At 40.1% G+C, this 18,020-nt stretch overlaps 2 protein-coding genes across 5 annotated transcripts in view; one reads left to right on the top strand and one right to left on the bottom strand.

Annotated features, from left to right (window-relative positions):
* Positions 1 to 14,509, bottom strand: part of LOC133581211 (neural cell adhesion molecule L1.1-like) — a 74,820-nt gene extending 60,311 nt beyond the window's left edge. For all 4 annotated transcript variants that reach the window (XM_061935301.1, XM_072914876.1, XM_061935305.1 and 1 more), the window contains exon 1: positions 14,372 to 14,509. The gene's annotated coding sequence lies outside the window, so the exon portion shown is untranslated. The remainder of the gene's footprint in view (positions 1 to 14,371) is intronic.
* The window catches only part of slc36a1 (solute carrier family 36 member 1), a 532,187-nt gene that overhangs the window by 380,330 nt on the left and 133,837 nt on the right, over positions 1 to 18,020 (top strand). The window lies entirely within an intron of this gene.

Here is an 18,020-nt window from a genome sequence, read left to right as displayed (position 1 = left end):
GACATCTTTCAATGGATGCACACCCTTACCGCTATGAGCTGCCATCACCGCGGCAACAGAATCAATACATGATAGGGTTGCACTTAACACGCCACTATTGATCTTGACTTCCTGTAAGCTACTTCCTGTTAAAGACAAGGTGGCGTGATGACGTCACATAGCGCCAAATGTTCACCTGCAGCCGCCACCATTTTTAATAATTGTACTTTTTACTGAAGAAAAGTATGTTTTTAATAAGATATGCTTGTACTTTTTACTGAAGAAAAGTATGTTTTTAATAAGATATGCTTGTACTTTTTACTGAAGAAAAGTATGTTTAGTCTCAAACTGTAATTGTTGCTGTGTAGAATGTATTTGATTGTATTTCCACTGAGCAGGAAGTGAGGGTTTAATGCGGTGGAACTGCTCAACATGCTCCATCTTGACTCTTATTGCTGCAGCAACCCATTTCCAACATTTGCAACTCAAAGATGAATGGAACATTCCAGACTGCAGACATCCTGAGTTAGCCAGTTTGATGGAGTCAACAAGACCATTAGGAATGGCTACCACGATCCATATCTTTATTCCGTCAGTACTTCCGGGTATGGATTCATGTCAAATCCAAGGATGAATTAGTTTCACGTGACGTCCGCTTGCAGACTAAACAGCGCTTCACGTAAACTAGCAACACCCGAGGGCGGACTTTTCAAACTCTGAGCAATGTTGCAATTTTCAAAAGCAACAAAGCAAGTATGCTTGAAAGGAAAGTATGGCTCCACTCTTCCAGAAATGCGCTAGCTTGATGCTAAATTACTTTGGGTTAGCCATAGACAGGCTACATATAGCATTAGCGATTTTACATGGCGATGACAACACCTCCAAACTTGGTCATAAAATGACAACTAAGATGGAACAAACAGCTGATGTGTAGTTAGCACAATGCTTACAGTATAAACACTTTGTAGGGTGCAAGCATCAAAAATCTCACCTTCTTGAATAAAGCAACTTCTTTGACAAATAGCCTGTACAGTACTGCCATCTAATGTCTTGCACGTGCAACTACATTGCACATGATACAACATATAACAACTGGACAGCTCAGTTTTCATCATCAGCTCATTTTTTAATATTACATTCAAACAATAACATGCTATTATCAAAAAATGATCACATACAAAAGTACCAAAAATTGGTACCTGTAATGGTTCCCAGACACCAGAAATTGGTCCAGCATCGGTTCAAATGTTATCGCTACACATCCCTAACAACCACACATACTGAGCATTGAGATACAATCCAGTATGCGATATCATTATTAGCAGAAAAACATTCTTTCATTTTGACACTTAGTTGAGTACAACAAGAAGGATGTCAATCTTTGACACTTAGTTGTGACCACCACTTCATCTTTGGCCACCTGAGGATTTCATCTCATTCTGATTACTAGACTGAACATTCTATTGTGTACCGATAATCACAATGCATAATAATCATAATAAAAAAATGTTACAGGATAGAAACCCTTCTGGTTGCATGGAGATGGGCTAAAAAAATCTTTTTTTTAAAGTGATTCTGATTTAAAAAAAAATATATATATATATATATATATATATATATATTCTGAAATAGGAAAATCAGCAAAATAATCCTGGACAGAGTCAACACAAAAATCAAAGACAAAACACCACTCAACCAATGGAGAAATACAGCAGTAGTAATCAAATGGTTCAACAACATCCAAGACAAACAACAGCACAACTTTATCTCCTTTGATATCAAAGAATTTTACCCTTCCATCACGCAAGACCTACTGACTCAAGCACTAGACTTCGCCTCAGACTACGACTCAATCACAGGCAACGAAAGAAACATCATCATCCACGCAAAAAAGTCCATTCTCATCCACAACAGTACACCATGGCAAAAAAAGAACAATGCAACATTTGACGTCACTATGGGAAGTTTTGACGGAGCAGAAACGTGTGAACTCGTTGGGAGTTTCCTCCTCTCCCAGCTCGCTAGCCTCAATCTGAACCTTGGTATTTACCACGATGACGGACCGGCAGTGTGTCGCGCCTCGCCAAGGAGCAGCGAGAATACCAAGAAGCGCATATGCCAAATTTTCAAAGAAAACGGCCTACGGATCACGATTGAAGCCAACAAGCAAACCGTCAACTTCCTTGACGTCACTTTCAACCTGAGAAATAACAGCTACCAACCATTCACGAAACCCAACACAACACTCCAATACGTGCACCATGACAGCAACCACCCACCCACCACCACGAAAAGAATACCTACCGGAATCAATAAAAGGCTATCGATGCTGTCATCTAGCAAAGCTGAATTTGACCAAGCAACCCCCCCGTACCAAAAAGCCCTTGATGAAAGCGGATACAATTTCACCCTCACCTATGAACCCACGCCAGGAAACCAGCCAAAAAAGAACAGAAAACGAAACGACATCATCTGGTACAACCCCCCATACAGCAAAAACGTCTCAACGAACATTGGACACAAATTCCTCAATCTGATTGACAAACACTTTCCCAAAGACAACACCCTAAGAAAAGTATTCAACAAGAACAACATCAAATTGAGCTACAGCTGCATGAACAATATACGACAAATCATCTCAAACCACAACAAAACAATTGCAAATGAGCCGTCGACCCCCGGACAGAGCGACTCCAAAACCAACAAAGGATGTAACTGTCGAAAGAAACCTGATTGCCCCCTCAACGGGGGGTGCTTACAAACATCAGTTGTCTACCAATCTAAGGTAACACGCAAGGACATTAACACATCCGACACATATGTAGGATTAACCGAGGGAGAATTCAAAACCAGATGGAACAATCACAAGGCTTCTTTCAGGAACCAAAACCTGCGAAATACCACAGAACTCAGCAAACACATTTGGGACCTCAAAGACAATAATGTTGAATATTCAATAACATGGCAAATTCTTGCATCCAGCACACCTTACAATAGTGGTAATAAAAGATGCAACCTATGCTTGAAAGAGAAACTGTTTATTATTTACCGTCCAGACCTGTCATCCCTCAACAAGCGCAGCGAAATTGTAACAACATGCCACCATAGACGGAAACACCTCCTAGGTAACACATGAGCCAATCACCACGCCCCTAGGCCAGCCTGTACCCACCCACTCTGTGCCCTATATAAACCATGGTATGCGAATGCTCCCATTAAAATCTCCTGATGATTGAGGGTACCCCCCCTCATGAAACAGGCCTGTAGAGATGAAATAGTCTTGTGATTTTTTTCCCACACATACATATATATATATATATATATATATATATATATATATATATATATATATATATATATATATATATATATATATATATATATATATATATATATATATATATACTGTTTAGCAAACAGTCATGTTTTAGTGTGTAAACAGCCATGTTTTAGTGTGTAAACAGTCATGTTTTAGTGTGTAAACAGTCATGTTTTAGTGTGTAAACAGTCATGTTTTAGTGTGTGAACAGCCATGTTTTAGTGTGTAAACAGTCATGTTTTAGTGTGTAAACAGTCATGTTTTAGTGTGTAAACAGCCATGTTTTAGTGTGTAAACAGTCATGTTTTAGTGTGTAAACAGTCATGTTTTAGTGTGTGAACAGCCATGTTTTAGTGTGTAAACAGTCATGTTTTAGTGTGTAAACAGTCATGTTTTAGTGTGTAAACAGCCATGTTTTAGTGTGCAAACAGTCATGTTTTAGTGTGTAAACAGTCATGTTTTAGTGTGTAAACAGTCATGTTTTAGTGTGTAAACAGTCATGTTTTAGTGTGTAAACAGTCATGTTTTAGTGTTTAGGACTTCCCAGCAGCCTCGCTGATATAGCCATCTAGTCAGTCGGACACCAAGATGACATCATTGACTAAAATGGAGACTCCGGCAAAGAAGCAGCCAAGTGGAGCCCCTCCCTGACCGACCACACGTCACATCTCCTGCATCCTGCCTCTGCCTCAGCATCTTCATCCCCGCCCTCGATAACGACACCCGCAACCACTTCACATTGGATGACTATCCTGTTTCATCGCGCGTGTGTGTGTGTGAGTTTGTGTGTGTGTGTGTGTGTGTGTGTGTGTGTGTGTGTGTGTGTGTGTGTGTGTGTGTGTGTGTGTGTGTGTGTGTGTGTGTGTGTGTGTGAGAGTGCCAGGAGCCCTTTACATCTTTCCCACATCACCATGGTAACCAAGGACTCCAGCAGCAGCAGCAATATTTGCTAGCCCAGCCCCCACATTGCCCCTCCTTCTTTCCTCCCATCCCCCGCTCTGTCCCACCACACGCTTTCTCCACGGCCACGCCCTGCATCTATCACACACACACACACACACACACACACACACACACACACACACACACACACACACACACACACACACACACACACACACACACACACACACACAGACACACACACTCACACCGACTCTCCTTTCAGGCTAAGACTTGTCTGTTTCTATAATAATAATATTGTGATAAGCATTGAAGTCATGACAATGCAATATTGAGTCAGTAGTTGATAACAAACTAATAATAATAATAATATTATTATTATTATTATTATTATTATACTTCCTGCTTATGATTGGACAGACGTTGCCTACTCACTAGTTTCTGAAGAAAATGGATTCACATCCGAATGGCAATTCTTACTCATCCCATTCTAAATCAAGTTGTCATTTTTAAAATCAAACCCCCCACCCAAAAAAAAAATAAAAAAATAAAAAAATAATAATAATAATATATATATATATATATATATATATATATATATATATATAGATATACAAAAAAATGATATATATTTTAAAAAATAGATACAAATTATATATATAATTTATTTATATCTAATGTATTTCTTTATTTTTGATATGAATGGATTGAAGAACAATGTTTTATGCAATGAGAAGGAGCTCCTCAACCTTTTGAAAAAGTTTCATTGCACTACAAAGCAAATTATACATTGTGAGATTTGGTTGGAATGGAGAATCGTGTTGAATTGAGAATGGATTGTGAAAGGAATCATCACCATGGGAAAGGGAATCTGATGGAATGGTTTGGTGGCCAAAGAGTCACACTCCTGCTAGTTACCCATCTAAAGCGCCACTTTGGTTTTTATTTGTATTATTATTTGTATTGCAGCTTTTTTGCTGGGTTGCTGCCCCGCATGGACGATGTTGGATGTGGAATATAGACGATGTTGGATGTGGAATATAGACGATGTTGGATGTAGAATATAGACGATGTTGGATGTGGAATATAGACGATGTTGGATGTGGAATATAGACGATGTTGGATGTGGAATATAGACGATGTTGGATGTGGAATATAGACGATGTTGGATGTGGAATATAGACGATGTTGGATGTGGAATATAGACGATGTTGGATGTGGAATATAGACGATGTTGGATGTGGAATATAGACGATGTTGGATGTGGAATATAGACGATGTTGGATGTGGAATATAGACGATGTTGGATGTGGAATATAGACGATGTTGGATGTGGGATATAGACGATGTTGGATGTGGAATATAGACGATGTTGAATGTGGAATATAGACGATGTTGGATGTGGGATATAGACGATGTTGGATGTGAAATATAGACGCTTGAAATACTAGAAGCAAACATCTCTTTGGTCTTTTAGCCAATCTGGTACTTTTTGGCACCAGCTGAATTCTGTCGATCGTACCGAGCAGCGATTCATGTCAAATCTAAGCGTACCATGCTTCGGTACCGTGGTTGCGCGTGATGTCACACCCGATTGCTGACTCTTGGCGATCACTCCAGCAGCACTGAGAACAAACGTAGCCAATCTACCTCTCGGTAATTTTGCAATGTTTAATGCCAAGAAAGAAACTGACACCAATGTAAGTTAAATACGGCTCCAAAAATGTGCTAGCTTGATGCTAATATATATTGGCTTTGCTATTGACATGCTACTGATTAGCGTCAGTGATTTTACATGTCGATTTCAACACCCCCAAATGTGTTCATGAAATCTACAACTAAGATGCACGTTACAATCAAACAGCTGGTGCATAATAAGTACAATCCTTACAGTATGAACACTTTTTAGGGCGCAACAACAACAACAACAACAACACACACCATAAACTATAGACCACTGCCATTCAACGTCTTGGACTTGCAACTGTAATTGCAATGTCACAATAAAACAAGATACAACAACTGGACAGCAGCTCATTTGGAAATAAAACATTATTTTATGATCAAAAACAATATTTATTAACACATGCGTACCAAAAATTGGTACTGTTGAGTATCGGTAACATTTAGCATATTGGTTAAAGTTAAAGTAAAGTTAAAGTTAAAGTAGCAATGATAGTCACACACACACTAGGTGTGGTGAAATGTGTCCTCTGCATTTGACCCATCCCCTTGTTCACCCCCTGGGAGGTGAGGGGAGCAGTGGGCAGCAGCGGTGGCCACACCCAGGTATCATTTTTGGTGATTTAACCCCCAATTCCAACCTTTGATGCTGAGTGCCAAGCAGGGAGGTAATGGGTACCATTTTTATAGTCTTTGGTATGACTCGGCCGGGGTTTGAACTCACAACCTACCCATCTCAGGGCAGACACTCTAACCACTAGTCCACTGAGTAAGTTAAAGTTAGGTTGAAATGTGAGTCATACTATCGTTTGTGTTTCAGCAATGATGGATTAGCTTGGATTCTTTGATTGAACTGTTGCATCATCTCACTCAGTATTACAAATAGTTATCATGTTGACAGAAACACATCACGCCATGGACACATTGTTTGAGCCCTTTAGGAAGTTGCACAAGGACCTGAGTGGGAAGTTACACAATGACCAGAGTGGAAAGTGGCACAATGACCAAAGTGGGAAGTGGCACAAGGAACAGAGTGGGAAATTACACAAGGACCAGAATGGGAAGTTACACAAGGACCAGAGTGGGAAGTAGCACAAGGACCAGAGTGGGAAATTACACCAGGACCAGAGTGGGAAGTAGTACAAGGACCACAGTGGACAAGGACCAGAGTGGGAAGTGGCACAAGGACCAGAGAGGGAAGTAGTACAAGGACCATATTGGGAAGTAGTACAAGGACCAGAGTGGACCATATTGGGAAGTAGTTCAAGGACCAGAGTGGACCATATTGGGAAGTAGTACAAGGACCAGAGTGGACCATATTGGGAAGTAGTTCAAGGACCAGAGTGGACCATATTGGGAAGTAGTACAAGGACCAGAGTGGACCATATTGGGAAGTAGTACAAGGACCATAGTGGACCATAGTGGACCAGAGTGGACCAGAGTGGACCATATTGGGAAGTAGTACAAGGACCAGAGTGGACCATAGTGGGAAGTAGTACAAGGACCAGAGTGGACCATAGTGGGAAGTAGTACAAGGACCAGAGTGGACCATAGTGGGAAGTAGTACAAGGACCAGAATGGACCGTAGTGGGAAGTAGTACAAGGACCAGAGTGGACCATATTGGGAAGTAGTACAAGGACCATAGTGGACCATAGTGGACCAGGGTGGACCAGAGTGGACCATATTGGGAAGTAGTACAAGGACCAGAGTGGACCATATTGGGAAGTAGTACAAGGGCCAGAGTGGACCATAGTGGACCAGAGTGGACCAGAGTGGACCATATTGGGAAGTAGTACAAGGACCAGAGTGGACCATATTGGGAAGTAGTACAAGGACCAGAGTGGACCATATTGGGAAGTAGTACATGGACCATAGTGGACCATAGTGGGAAGTAGTACAAGGACCAGAGTGGACCATAGTGGGAAGTAGTACATGGACCATAGTGGACCATAGTGGGAAGTAGTACAAGGACCAGAGTGGACCATAGTGGGAAGTAGTACATGGACCATAGTGGACCATAGTGGGAAGTAGTACAAGGACCAGAGTGGACCATAGTGGGAAGTAGTACATGGACCATAGTGGACCATATTGGGAAGTAGTGCAAGGACCATAGTGGACCATATTGGGAAGTAGTACATGGACCATAGTGGACCATAGTGGGAAGTAGTACATGGACCATAGTGGACCATATTGGGAAGTAGTACAAGGACCATAGTGGACCATATTGGGAAGTAGTACATGGACCATAGTGGACCATAGTGGGAAGTAGTACATGGACCATAGTGGACCATAGTGGGAAGTAGTACAAGGACCAGAGTGGACCATAGTGGGAAGTAGTACATGGACCATAGTGGACCATATTGGGAAGTAGTGCAAGGACCATAGTGGACCATATTGGGAAGTAGTACAAGGACCAGAGTGGACCATATTGGGAAGTAGTACAAGGGCCAGAGTGGACCATAGTGGACCAGAGTGGACCAGAGTGGACCATATTGGGAAGTAGTACATGGACCATAGTGGACCATAGTGGGAAGTAGTACAAGGACCAGAGTGGACCATAGTGGGAAGTAGTACATGGACCATAGTGGACCATAGTGGGAAGTAGTACAAGGACCAGAGTGGACCATAGTGGGAAGTAGTACATGGACCATAGTGGACCATAGTGGGAAGTAGTACAAGGACCAGAGTGGACCATAGTGGGAAGTAGTACATGGACCATAGTGGACCATAGTGGGAAGTAGTACAAGGACCAGAGTGGACCATAGTGGGAAGTAGTACATGGACCATAGTGGACCATATTGGGAAGTAGTGCAAGGACCATAGTGGACCATATTGGGAAGTAGTACATGGACCATAGTGGACCATATTGGGAAGTAGTACATGGACCATAGTGGACCATAGTGGGAAGTAGTACATGGACCATAGTGGACCATATTGGGAAGTAGTACAAGGACCATAGTGGACCATATTGGGAAGTAGTGCAAGGACCATAGTGGACCATAGTGGGAAGTAGTACATGGACCATAGTGGACCATATTGGGAAGTAGTACATGGACCATAGTGGACCATATTGGGAAGTAGTACAAGGACCATAGTGGACCATATTGGGAAGTAGTGCAAGGACCAGAGTGGACCATATTGGGAAGTAGTACATGGACCAGAGTGGACCATAGTGGGAAGTAGTACAAGGACCAGAGTGGACCATAGTGGGAAGTAGTACATGGACCATAGTGGACCATATTGGGAAGTAGTACATGGACCATAGTGGACCATATTGGGAAGTAGTACAAGGACCATAGTGGACCATAGTGGACCAGAGTGGACCATAGTGGGAAGTTAGTCACAAATGTTAACCAGCAGAGAATAAAAAGTCTTCTGTTTGTCACTGAAGTGTTTGTGGTCTCCTCCTGAATGGACCATCTCACTACATCACATAAGTAGTCCTTCTAAAGTGTGTGTGTGTGTGTGTGTGTGTGTGTGTGTGTGTGTGTGTGTGTGTGTGTGTGTGTGTGTGTGTGTGTGTGTGTGTGTGTGTGTGTGTGAGGGGATGAACAGTGAGGGTCTGTTAAAGTCCTCCTGAGTGCTTAATGGGGCTAACGGGGTGAAGACAGCAGAAGAGCAAGAAACAAAGACATCTTTCTAGCACACAAGAATGTGGAAAAGAAGAAGGGAAGAAAAGAAGATGAATCAGAGAGGAAGTGGAGTGAAGGAGTGAAGGATTAAGATGGATGAGAACATGAAGAGGAAGTCCAGCTCATTTCATTTTACATATCTAGACCTCAAACCTCTTAGTGGGCATCCTCATACTTTTATTGTCTTAATGAGCATCCTCATGCTTTTATTGTCTTAATGAGCATCCTCATGCTTTTATTGTCTTAATGAGCATCCTCGTGCTTTTATTGTCTTAGTGAGCATCCTCATGCTTGAATTGTCTTAGTGAGCATCCTCATGCTTTTATTGTCCTAGTGAGCATCCTCATGCTTTTAGTGTCTTGAGCATCCTCATGCTTTTATTGTCTTAATGAGCATCCTCATGCTTTTATTGTCCTAGTGAGCATCCTCATGCTTTTAGTGTCTTGAGCATCCTCATGCTTTTATTGTCTTAATGAGCATCCTCATGCTTTTATTGTCCTAGTGAGCATCCTCATGCTTTTAGTGTCTTAGTGAGCATCCTCATGCTTTTATTGTCTTAGTGAGCATCCTCGTGCTTTTATTGTCCTAGTGAGCATCCTCATGCTTTTATTGTCTTAGTGAGCATCCTCATGCTTTTATTGTCTTAGTGAGCATCCTCATGCTTTTATTGTCCTAGTGAGCATCCTCATGCTTTTATTGTCTTAGTGAGCATCCTCATGCTTTTATTGTCCTAGTCAGCATCCTCGTGCTTTTATTGCATTTATTGGTACATACCTGTATGTATATATATATATATATATATATATATATATATATATATATATATATATATATATATATACCTGTATATACCTGTAAATACCTGTATATACCTGTGTATATATATACCTGTGTATATATATACCTGTGTATATATATACGCATATATACCTGTGCATATATACCTGTGTATACCTGTGTATATATATATACCTGTATAAACCTGTGTGTATATATACCTGTATAAACCTGTGTATATATATACACCTGTATATACCTGTATAAACCTGTGTATAAATATACCTGTATAAACCTGTGTATATATATACCTGTATATATTTTTATAAACTTGTGTATGTGTATACCTGTATATACCTGTATAAACCTTTGTATATATATACCTGTATAAACCTGTGTATATATATATATATATATACCTGTATAAACCTGTGTATATATATACCTGTATATATTTGTATAAACTTGTGTATGTGTATACCTGTATATACCTGTATAAACCTGTATATATATATATATATATATATATACCTGTATATACCTGTATAAACCTGTATATATATATATATATATATATATATATATATATATATATATATATATATATACCTGTATATACCTGTATATACAATGTGAGCGCCCCTGCATTCATCCCACCAAAACCTCATGAGAAAGTGACAAAGGTCATTGTTTTTTGCCAAAATAGTTGAGCAGAAAACAGGCAAGATGAAATGTTTTCATAACTCTGACAAAAGTTCCTCCACTCCTCGTCTGCAAACATGGAAGCCAAATAAAGTAAATCTGCCTGAGCCAAAATACTCGTCCTCTTCCTTCCTAATCTTTTACGTGCACAAAATCCTACAAATTGCCACAAATGTGTCAGTCTTGTGACGGATGAGAGTAGAGGCCATGCAGTGAGAGTCACTTTGCATTCACATTAGAAAACACGTCTCTTTGTCATGTGAACGCCACATTCAAAGATGGGACTTGACCACGAATGTGGACATGGATCCTAAAGAAGTGTGTCTGTAGAGAAGTGCTATGTCAGTCACAACTACTAGGAAGGAATAATCAACTACAATTTGTGGACATACCCAAAGAGGTTTTATTAGCAAACACTAACAACATGAGCAGACTGGAAGAATCACGTCTTTAGTCACAATTCCAGTCACCTTTAGTCACTATTCCAATCATCTTTAGTCACTATTTCAATCATCTTTAGTCACTATTTCAGTCATCTTTAGTCACTATTTCAATCATCTTTAGTTACTATTCCAGTCATCTTTAGTCACTATTTCAATCATCTTTAGTCACTATTCCAGTCATCTTTAGTCACTATTCCAGTCATCTTTAGTCACTATTTCAATTATCTTTAGTCACTATTCCAGTCATCTTTAGTCACTATTTCAGTCATCTTTAGTCACCATTTCAATCATCTTTAGTCACTATTCCAGTCATCTTTAGTCACTATTTCAGTCATCTTTAGTCACTATTTCAATCATCTTTAGTCACTATTCCAGTCATCTTTAGTCACTATTTCAATCATCTTTAGTCACTATTCCAGTCATCTTTAGTCACCATTTCAATCATCTTTAGTCACTATTCCAGTCATCTTTAGTCACTATTTCAATCATCTTTAGTCACTATTCCAGTCATCTTTAGTCACTATTTCAGTCATCTTTAGTCACTATTCCAGTCATCTTTAGTCACTATTTCAGTCATCTTTAGTCACTATTTCAGTCATTTTTAGTCACTATTCCAGTCATCTTTAGTCACTATTTCAGTCATCTTTAGTCACTATTCCAGTCATTCCAAATGCTAGAATTCCAAACTTGACATGAATACTAAGACGGGACTCCATGAGTCTGGATTAGGCTCAGCTGCTGTCAATCAAATTGATGACTGACAAGCACCTCAAGACAAACCAAGCACAATAATCCACAGAGTTGATCCCTAATTGCTCCACTCTTTGATCTTATTCCAGATGTTCGCCTCTTTTTTTTCCTACTCTTTGCTCCAATGAGATTAAGTCCATGGCTGCCTTTTTTAGAGTGCTGATGGACGTTCAATCAATCAATCAATCAAGACGTTCCTTCTTACTGGGAGGGAAATAGTGTTGGCCTCACTAGGAGTGAAATAGTGTTGGCCTCACTGGGAGGGAAAGGAAGTCAAGTTGCCAGGAGGGATTGCAGGAATTCAGGAGGAAAAAGACAAACAGCAGCAAATGAAAGGCGGCCAAACAGACAAGGACCAGGGTGCAGGTTTGAATCCACGTCCTGACCCCCACTCAGATAATGTCCCACCACCTCCTGACTTGTCGTTACGGGCTGCTACCATGGCAACCACCTCAATAAAGGTCACTTGAAAAATGTATGAATTATTTTAGCACTTTTTGGATCCTTGAGAATTTGAGTTGTTTTTGTCTTTAAAAGGAGTCTTTGTTCAAAATCAATGTTGTCAGGAATTATTGACCCAAGTACTTCACATCAAATATTCCACTTTAAAATATTTGTGGTGCAAAATATTGCATATTTTTCTCTTTTCTAGGACAAAAATGGCATAAAAGAAATCAAGAAAAAGAAAGGATGAAATAGATCAAAAACAAACTTATAAATCGAGTGATTAAAAAGAAAAAAGTATGACTTTTATAAATGGCGACCTTTTGGATCCCCAAGTATTTTGATGGGACATTTGCTTTCATCTCTTAAAAAATAATAATGAATGAAAATCAATGTTATGAACTAATGAACTATTTTAGGCTCCAATTATGCTCCAATATTCCACTTTGAACATTAGTTGGAGAGAAAATATTGCATATTTTTGCCATAAGAAAACAAAGTTTCTTTAACAAAAAAGGGCATAGAACATTGAAAATAAATGAAATACAACTTTTACTACAGATAAATCTGAGGCGTTGCAAGGAAAAAAAATGAATTGAAAAACATTTAAGAACCTTCAAGGTCGTTGGGATGTAACTTGACGGAAGCCCAGCAGGTTCAAACTAAGTATTGGCTTTGAAATGACTAATATCAAAATGACAAATATTAAAATGACAAATATTGAAATGACAAATATTGAAATGACAAATATTAAAATGACTAACATTAAAATGTCAAATGTTAAAATGACAAATATTTTAAAATGATAAATATTTTAAAATGACAAATATCAAAATGACAAATATTAAAATGACAAATATTTTAAAATGACAAATATTTTAAAATGACAAATATTAAAATGACAAATATTTTAAAATGACAAATATCAAAATGACAACAATGACCACAATACCCAGCAATATGTTTGGAGGAGAAAAGGCAAGGCCTTTAATCCCAGGAACACCAGACCTACCGTCAAGCATGGTGGTGGTAGTATTATGCTCTGGGCCTGTTTTGCTGCCAATGGAACTGCTGCTTTAAATGTGACAATGAAAAAGGAGGATTAGCTCCAAATTGTTCAGGACAAGCTAAAATCATCAGCCCGGAGGTTGGGTCTTGGGTGCAGTTGGGTGTTCCAACAGGACAATGACGTCAAAAGTGGTAAAGGAATGGCTAAATCAGGCTAGAATGAAGGTTTTAGAATGGCCTTCCCAAAGTCCTGACTTAAAGGTGTGGACAATGCTGAAGAAACAAGTCCATGTCAGAAAACTGTGGTCAAGTGGTCAAGCAGAAGCTTGTGGATGGCTACCAAAAGCGCCTTATTGCAGGTCAACTTGCCAAGGGACATGTAAGCAAATATTAACATTGCTGTATGTATACTTTTCACCCTCACATTTTCAGTAGAGCCATAATAAATTCATCAAAGAAGCAAACTTCATGAATGTTTTTTGTGACCAACAAGTATGTGCTCCAATCACTACATCACAAACAAATAAGACTTGTAAAGTCAAGACAGCCATGACATGATGTTCTTTACAAGTGTATGTACACTTTTCACCACCACTGCACATACATGTCACCTCATGGTTATACACCTGCATGTCACTGCATCATACAGCACACACACACACACACACACACACATACACACACACACACACACACAGAGAGAGAGTAATACACAATGATGCTTCCTCACCTCTGCAGGTGTTCTCTCTCCCGTCTTTCTGCTGCCTCTTCTTCGTCAGGCGTGAACACTGCAGCGACACATAAAACACGCCCGTCTCCTTCCTCCTTCTCCTCCTCCTCCTCCTCTCCTCCGTGCTCTCATTGGCCGCCTCGCCCAGATGACATCACTCCCTCTCTCTCCCCCTGCCCCTCCCCCTCCTCTATTTGACCTCTCCATCCCCGTCTGCTGGCTGGAGGTGGAAAGTGTCTTTGATTCATGAAGATGTTGCAACAGAATCTTCTAGAATGTATCATCTCATTCATGACGTTTCAATAGTCCATTTAAAGGGATCATTGTGTTGCTCTACACTCCATAACACGTTTATTTATAGAACACAATTGTTTCACACGGCTATTGCAGGAAGGCAAATAAAAGTCAAATGATTATAAAAATCATTAAAAATAATCATTAAAAAAAACAAAGATATTCTAATTAAACCAATAAATACTTGCAGTGGTCAAATGCACAAGTTAATACAAATGTTTTTTTTAACATTGCCAATGTTGTCTTTCATCTTCTGGAAGTCTGTTCCACATTTGAGGAACATAAAAGTTCAACTTGTCACGTTTGGTCCTGACTTGGAACTCCAGCAAGACTTCATCCAGATCTAGCATGTCAGAAGTATTCACGTCTCTTATCTTACAGTCTGGAAATCCAGCAGGACTTCATATGGATCTAACATGTCAGAAGTATTCACGTCTCTTATCTTGCAGCCTTATTCCAAAAAAATATTAATTGTTTTTGTCCTCAAAATTCTATACACAATACCTCATAATAACAATGTGAAGTTTTTGTTTTTGATTGTTTTTTTTAAATGTATTTAAAAAACAACACTTAAGAAATCACATGTGCATTCACAGCCTTTGATCAATACTTAGTTGATACACCTTTGGCAGAAAGTCTTTTTGAACACGACACTTGGCACACCTATCTTTTTGAACACGACACTTGGCACACCTATCTTTTTGAACACGACACTTGGCACACCTATCTTTGGGCAGTCTCCTCTTGGCAGCACCTCTCAACCACCAACTACCAACCACATTGTGAAGTACACGACAGTAGTGGGCCTCATCCGTGACAACAACAACATGGACTACAGGGAGGAGGTAAAACATCTGGTTGACTGGTGCAGAACCAACAACCTGGTCCTGAATGTCAACAAGACCAAGGAGATCATGGTTGACTTCAGGAAGCACCAGTCCAGCCACGCTCCACTCTACATCAACGGCACAGCAGTGGAGATAGTAAGCAGCACCAAGTTCCTGGGGGTGCAGATAACTGGCAATATAACCTGGTCCCTACACACCGGAGCTCTTGTAAAAAGAGCTCAGCAGCGCATGCACTTTGTGCGTGGGATGAAAAGAGCACAGCTCTCTCAGCACATTCTACAGAGGCACTATAGAGACCACCTGCATCTCTGTCTGGACTGGAGCCTGCAGTGCCTCAGACTGGAAGTCTCTCCAGAGAGTGGTGAGGACGGCGGAAAAGATCATCAGGACTCCTCTTCCTCCTATCCAGGAGATGGCAAAAAGCCGCTGCCTGACCAGGGCTCAGAAAATCTGCAAAGACTCCTCCCACCCCCACCAAGGACTGTTTTCACTGCTGGACTCTAGAAAGAGGTTCCGAAGCAGAACCTCCAGGTTCTGTAACAGCTTCTTCCCTCAGGCCGTAAGACTCTTGAACGCATCATAATTAAATTAAATGATCCCCTCAACTCCCCCCAAAATGGATTAACTCGCTGGAATAAAAAAGACAATATAACATACATCCATAAACGTGGACGCATGTGAAAAAGTGCAATATATTTATCTGTACAGTAATCTATTTATTTATTTATATATATGTATATATATATATTTATTTTATATATATTATTTATATATATTTATTTATTTATATATGCACCTTATTGCTTTTTTATCCTGCACTACCATGAGCTTATGTAACGACATTTCGTTCTTATCTGTGCTGTAAAGTTCAAATTTGAATGACAATAAAAAGGAAGTCAAAGTCTAAGTCTAAGTCTAAGTCTAAGTCTAAGTCAAGCTCCATCAGTTGTCTCCACAGATGCGTGACAATGGTTGCTACTGGAACTTGAACTTAAGATGTTCCACAAGACTGCAGTTAAAGGTGCATCAACTAAGTGTTGAGCAAACTGTCTGAATGTACATGTGACTTTTGACTTTTATTTTTAATACATTTGCAAAGTTAAAAAAAAACATTTTCACATTGCCATTACAAAGTATTTGTAGAATTTTAAGAACAAAAATATTTTTCTTTGTCATTTTGGGCCAATATTGGATAAGTGGGATAATGGAAGGATAAATCAAAATGACCTGGATCACTTTGCCAGTGTGGATAATTGCTATGTGCAGGACATCACTTTTTGCATTGGTGTCTGTGTGTGTGTGTGTGTGTGTGTGTGTGTGTGTGTGTGTGTGTGTGTGTGTGTGTGTGTGTGTGTGTGTGTGTGTGTGTGTGCGTGCGTGCGTGCGTGTGTGTGTGTGATAATGACATGTACCACAAATTGCCAGACATGAGTCAAGGACAAAGGAGAAAGAAAGCCCTGTATTGATCACACACACCCCCCCCCCCCCCCCCACACACACACCCCCCCCACACACACACACACACCCCCCACACACACACACACTACTTATGTAATATGGATGCATGTTTCCGTAAGTGATGTTCCTCCTCGCTGACTGGAACACAATAGTGAGGAGGAACACACCAGGAGAGGAAGTCAATAGTGTTAGTATAATAGTGACTATTATATGTACTATTAGGGGTGTCCCATCACATGGGTACACCCCTATTATGTGTACTATTTGGGGTGTTCCATCCCACCACATGGGTACACCCCTATTATATGTACTATTAGGGGTGACCCATCTCATCACATGAGTACACCCCTATTATATGTACTATTAGGGGTATCCCATCACATGGGTACACCCCTATTATATGTACTATTTGGGGTGTCACATCCCATCACATGGGTACACCCATATTATATGTACTATTAGGGGTGTCACATCCCATCACATGGGTACATCCCTATTATATGTACTATTAGGGGTGTCACATACCATCACATGGGTACACCCCTATTATATGTACTATTAGGGGTGTCACATACCATCACATGGGTACACCCCTATTATATGTACTATTAGGGGTGTCACATACCATCACATGGGTACACCCCTATTATATGTACTATTAGGGGTGTCCCATCCCATCACATGGGTACACCCCTATTATATGTACTATTTGGGGTGTCACAACCCATCACATGGGTACACCCCTATTATAAGTAATATTAGGGGTGTCCCATCCCATCACATGGGTACACCCCTATTATATGTACGAGTAGCTAGCGGTGGGGAGGCTCGTAACCGGACTTTTTGCTGGCAACCAATCAACTAACCAGGAGACTGCTGGTATCTTGTAAGCTGGTGCACATGTTTCCCAAGGTTCCACTGTATCTTTCATTGATTTCTAAAATGATTATCTATACAATGGATTTTATGGTCATAGTCTTGTGGTGTATGGAACTAATGTATAGATTTTTTCCTCGGGGAAATTTGCTTCGTTTTTCGTCGAATCCTCC

The sequence above is a fragment of the Nerophis lumbriciformis genome, linkage group LG16 (assembly GCF_033978685.3).
Source record: "Nerophis lumbriciformis linkage group LG16, RoL_Nlum_v2.1, whole genome shotgun sequence".
Classification (NCBI taxonomy): Eukaryota; Metazoa; Chordata; class Actinopteri; order Syngnathiformes; family Syngnathidae; genus Nerophis; species Nerophis lumbriciformis.
The sequence above is the reverse complement of the archived record's forward strand: the minus strand, read 5'-3'. Positions and strand labels throughout refer to the sequence as shown.